A 6,000-nucleotide genomic window follows, 5' to 3' on the forward strand; every position below is an offset into this window, starting at 1 on the left:
TAATTTCAGCTGGTAAACATAGAGAGAAATTTATTGTCAAAGAAAATGTAGTCCGACCATTTATAATAATGCCTAATATAGGAGTATGTCTATATTACACATTCAAATATATTATATCAATGGCTAAAAATTTCAAATTTATGACGGTTTTTTTTTGTTTTTTTAAGTTGGATAGATGACGCAGTCGGGGTAGGTTGCAGAATTTTTTTTTCTTCTTTCTTTGTCAATGATGGCTAGGGTTCTTTGTGGGTGGAATGGAGGAGGAAGAAGATGGGTTGCTGGTTGAATCAGATTGGACTCGAGGATAAGTAACCGGTTGACTAAAATTGGACACGAATTTGAGGTGGCGGCTGAAATTGGTTGGACCAAATGTTGGTTAGGCTGAAATATGGTTAGTTAGAGTTTCATTTGGAGAGAGAATCTAGGGAGGACGTGATGGTGTTTGAGTGTGAAGGGTTTGGGGCGTGAAACTTGGATTAATCTGAATCCTAATGAGATTAGAAGTAGCGGATGGGAGGGGATTAGGTGGCATGATGGGGTTTAAGCGGATGAAAGATTGGCGCAAGGGAATATTGGCGTAAGCTTTGTGGATAAGAATGAGAAGTTAAAAGGGGTTAACATGGCTAATCCTAAGAGATCTGATTTCCGACCATTGCCAAAAACACCAACCGAATTCCAGCTGAGTAACATCATGTCGAGGAAGAGACTTGCACCCTTAGAGAATTATCATGCTCAAAATACTTATTTGTCACAGCTAAAGACAATTCATCAAATATAAGACTAAATAAACTTTATATATAGTGATATCCAGGTGAGAGTTTACCATACCAGGTACCTTAATCATAAAAGTTAGAACACAAGATCTTTATATCTTACTGCCACTGCTTGCCTTCTATCATATGAAAGCTGCATCACCATTGTGCTTGTAAAACAGCTTTGACAACTTTAATTTTTCCAGAAAAGAAGGAATGGAAAAGTCGAATCTTGGTGGATTTAAAACTCCCCCTAGTCTCACTTTGTATGATAATTAGAACCCCAAACTAACGGATCCAAAAAAAGAACAAACAAATTCGAGGCAAATTTGGCTTTGCCAAGAGTACATCAACCAGCCCCAGTCATGCCAACTGGTAAGCAATGTTGGTACGCTATGTATCCTACCAACCAGCTCGCAGTACAGCACTGTACTGCAAGTTTCGAAACTTTGCTTACAACACCGTATGTATGCCATCGGATGCAAATGAATTTCCAAACTCGGACCCATGTTGATCGGGCCATGAATGGAGAGCCTTGCTTGTCGCAAAAGGATGTAAGCTTTCCAATGATGGCTTAGTATTCACTATTGTATACTTTCTTTCAATCGCGTACCTAAGCCTGCAGCAATCATGAGATAAGTGCTTTCACTAACCCATTTATAAATAATGAGTTATAAGTCAATCAGAATTCCTATACAGTGTCTTCCAACAAGTTATAAGCTCGTGAGAACAATTTTGCACCACTGAGGGTTTTCTGAAAGAAGAAGAAGAAGAAAGAGAGAGAAATAGGGGCGGTGATCTGCGATGGTGGTGCGTAGAAGGGGATGGGAGGGTCTTTAATAGAAGAGCATGAAGGTTCTGCTCGAGTCCGCCAGTCCTAGAACTCCAATTCTCACTCGGAGTTGACAAGGGAAGGAGACCCCCAACAGGAGTCTATCTTAGGCTTTTGCGCTTGTGGAGCAGGCCGCCGATCCATAGCTAGGTGGGTTGGTGTTGTCCCGTCAAGGTCATTCCAAACATACTAGATCTTATTGTTAGCAGTATGATTTGCCTTGTCTTGTCTTAGTAGCTGTATTATTAACCGTATATTAGCTGTACACATAAGCTATATCTTAGCTGTACATAGCCACCCTCATCTATAAAAAGAGAGGGCTATGACACTGTTTGTTTCATGAATAACAGAGCATAATCTTTTCTTCTTTGTCTCGCTCTCTTCTTCCTCTATCTCAACATGGTATCAGAGCCATAGAGATTTTGAAGCAGTCCTTCTCTTTCGTTTTTCATTCTCTATTTCCTCTTCTTTTTTTCTTCTCTCCTCTCGTAGGCCACCGCCGGCCACTCCTTCCTCGGCAGCAGCAAGCATCACCATGATCGTCGGGATCTGGCACGTCCATTCTTCTTGGGAGTAGGCCTCTGTTCTTTGTGGCATTCCATCGAATATCCTGCTCGGGAGTGTATTTCTCTTCTTTGCGGCATTTCATCGACCATCTAACATACATATACCTTTTCTTGTAACCGGCTCCTTCATCCGCCGCACCACCCCATGCAGCCCGTCCGTCGTCCGTCGTCCATCGCCGGAGTGGAGAAGCTTGTCCGCCTTGCGTCGCCCGCTCCGGAGGAGAAGCCCGTTCGTCGCCCGGCGCTGGCTTCGAAGAAGAGGATCGTCCGCCGCCGATTCCAGAGGAGAGGACCCGAGAGTTCTTTGTTTCTCTCCGGTGCTTCTTCTTCGTCAAATCCCGAGCTCGGCATCCGGCGTCTCGCACGGCGTGGTGGAGTGAAGCCCACCTATTGTCACCCCCGCCAGCGAAGAGAAGCCAGCCCGCCACCATCACCGGTTTCCTTCTCACGAGCCTTGAGATCCCGAGCTCTTCTCCCTTGGTCGAAGCCGTGGAGCTCATCTCCTTCTCTCGAGCCTTCTCCACTTTGGTCGGTGTCCTTGTTTCTTTCTCAGCCACTAAGTCACCCCTGCCTCAGTTCCTCGAGCCACCCCCTCAGTCACTGCATTTTGCCCTTGACCCCTCTGCAGTTGAAAATTCAAAGAGCTTTTTGGTCACGTCTTTTTGACATTAAAACGTGATCCAAAGCCTCTAAGAAGCCAGCCAGAGACGTGACACAAAGAAGTTCCTGACAGACCTTCTTGAGGTGGATCTTTGATAGTTCGGGATACCTGAACTTCCCTCTCTGCTCCGACAACTCCTCAAATAGTGTTCTTTACTTGGGAACCCCCACCCCCAAGTTTTCTCAAGGTCAACTTCGACGGATCAGTTTTGGATAGAGGCGCGCGAGGTGGTGCAGGCTTTGTGATACGGGACCCACACTCCAGAGTGGTGGCAGTAGGTGGCTGTTAGTTGTTCGATACGTCGGTTCCCGGGATAGAGCTGCGAGCTGCTTGGATGGGTTTTCGATATGCGAGGCAGGTACTGCAGGCTGGCTCGATTGTCCTAGAGGGCGACTCGACCACAGTTATCAGATGGATCGAGGAGGGGCTGAGGGGTGAGGACACAGACCACCCTTTGGTTCGGGATATAGGGATGATGTGCGGGTTTGGGGTGGCCGTCCAGGCCAAACATGTATTCAAAGAAGCCAATGAGGCGGCCGATTGGGTGGCTGCCTTTGCGGCTCATCATTCAGGGTACACCCTTTGGGTGGGGGAGGGGGAGCTGCCACTGACACTCCATGAGTTAGTGTTTTTTCACTTTATTGGGTGTATTCGTACACGTATCATATGAAAACCCGTATTCAGCCCAAAAAAAAAAGTTCCTGTCACGTCTCCCTAAAATTTAATTTTTTTTTTTGAGATTTCAATTATGGCCTTGTCAATTATTGATGTTACATACCCTATTGAGGTTGTTCTGGATGGGACCAATTATAATATTTGGTCCCAACAGATGCCTGTTTTTTTATTGGGCGTAGATTATGGAGATTCATCACCGGAGACAAGAATGCTCCTACACAGGGTCTTACAGAACCTAATGCTGATTTTGAAAAACGACGGAAGGAGTGGGAGAGTACACACTGTAAGATTTTATCTTAGTTTATTAATACATCTGTGCCTTTCATTCAAACTCTCCTCCCAAAATTTTGAAATGCCAAGCTTGCATGGGAATTTCTGGCAAATCGTTATAATTGTTCAGGTGACTTGGCTCTTCAGTTTTAGTTGAAGTCCAGGATTCACCAGTTGCATCAAGTATTTGGTCAATCCATTCTTGACTTCTATTCATAGATCAGCAGTCTTTGGGATCAGCTTTTCCAGGCTGGCCCTAATTTTATAGATGAGGACTCTGCTAAGAAATTTCAAGAATATAGGGATCGTCGACAATTTATTTAGCTTATGATGGGCATTTTCGATGAATTTGAGACCATTAGGCCTTCCTTACTTCATTGATCTCCTCGACCGACTGTGGAGGCAGCCCTCACTGAGCTTATTTCAGAGAAGACTCATCAGGCTACTCGTCGGGGTGTCTCTACTGATATAGTTATGGCCACATCAGCTGGTATGTTACCCACTGTAATAACCCCAAATTTTTTTTTTTATATAAAAAGGGATAGAATAGTCCTTTAAAATTGATATAAGGGGTAAAATGGGAAGAAATCAAAAGTTAATGGCATAACAGCAGATATGTTGAAGTGTTAGGGGCAAAATGAGAATTTAATAATATTAAAAAAGGGTGAATAGTGCTTTGATGTGATTTAAAGGGGGGTTTACTGTGGCTTTTGGAATGAAACCGAGAGAAGAAAGGGAGGGTTCTCAGACGGCAACAGAGAAGAAGAAAAAGAAGGAGAGGAAAGGAAAGGAAGAAAGGAAGAGGAAGAAGAAGAAGAAAAAGAAAAGGAAGGAGATCCCGGTTGCGCTGCCAGCTGAAGGAAAAAGTGTAGATCTCCTTCCCCTCTACGCAAGGACCTCGATTTTCAAAAAGAAAAAGGTAAATATCCATTCCTATCTAGTCTTTTGATGACATTAGGCTATACAAAGGGTGGATATAGTCTAGAGGGGTAGGATAAGGGTTGTAGAGGTGGTTAAAAGAGGAAGAATCGGATTTTGACAAATTTTTCCGGCACTACGGAAAAATTGTGTCGAAGTCCCAACTTTGGCGAATTATTTAGGGGGTCAAACGGCCTCCGATGATGATGCATGTTATCTCTTTGGAATCCTCTATGAGTGTAGAATGTTAGGTAAAAATTTCATCAAATTTGGAGTCCTGAAAGTGGATCAAAACCGGGATGAAGTAACCCACTGTCAGTTCGGGTTACTGTTCATCCGGGTGGAAAATAGGGGATTTCATGCTATAATAGGGTATTAAGCCTAGATCAAGCTAAAAGGGACCTTGTACTCATGCAAGGGAGTCCCTAATACATATAAATGATGAGTTAATTAATAGAAAAAGAAAAAGAGAAAGAAAAGAAAAGATTTAGGGAACGGGGGAGTTGAATTAATTAAAGTTTCCTATGTTATAATTGGCACGTAGATTATAGCCCTTGATACAAGACTAAATGTATTGTAAATGCATGTCACAGTTGGGCAAGAAGCTAGGGAACAAGAGGAAGAAGTTTTCCACTGCCAGCTGTAGATTTTTGGAGGCGTATCAGGGCTGTGCCAGATTGACAGGTGAGTGGGAGTTTGTACTTTGCACCATGAGCACATTCCTTATTCATTTTCATGAATATTGCCAAGTGTAACTTGATTCCACCTGAGCTCATTGATTAATTGTTGTGGTAGATTCCTCTATGTTTTGTTCTCCATGCTTGATTATTCTGTACATGCATTTGAGGAAACATTGAGAGGAATTACGAGGGGTTGATGAGTAATCAAATTGATTTCGAATTGTGAAATGATTTCTTTTGTAAATTGATTTCATTTCCTCTATTTCAAAGACTTATGAGTGGTAGTCTTGATTATGCTCCTTTTTAGTAGAGTATTGGGAGGGTGCATTATGGCATTTATGCATGGCTTGGCAGTATCTGCAGGACACCTATAGTCGATGGGGTTGAACATCGGCCTTTGTGCACATAGTAGCCTTCTGGGTGGGCGGAGCCCAGTCCCTTCCTAGGGGGGGACACGGCCCTAGGCGTAGGATCGGCCGGTCCTACGACTTATATTCTGCTTGCCGCCGGGCATAGTAAGACCCCGCGAGGTGCAGTATGGCTTTCCGCGGATGTAGAATTCCCGCGAGGTGCCGTTTAGTATGTAGATGTGAGATGGATTTCTGTTCTGGATACTGGCCAGCATTTACATGATCAGTGTGGTATC

Source organism: Phoenix dactylifera, chromosome 6 (genome assembly GCF_051530095.1).
Source record: "Phoenix dactylifera cultivar Ajwa chromosome 6, Ajwa_hap1_PhDact_Kaust_v1.1, whole genome shotgun sequence".
Classification (NCBI taxonomy): domain Eukaryota; kingdom Viridiplantae; phylum Streptophyta; class Magnoliopsida; order Arecales; family Arecaceae; genus Phoenix; species Phoenix dactylifera.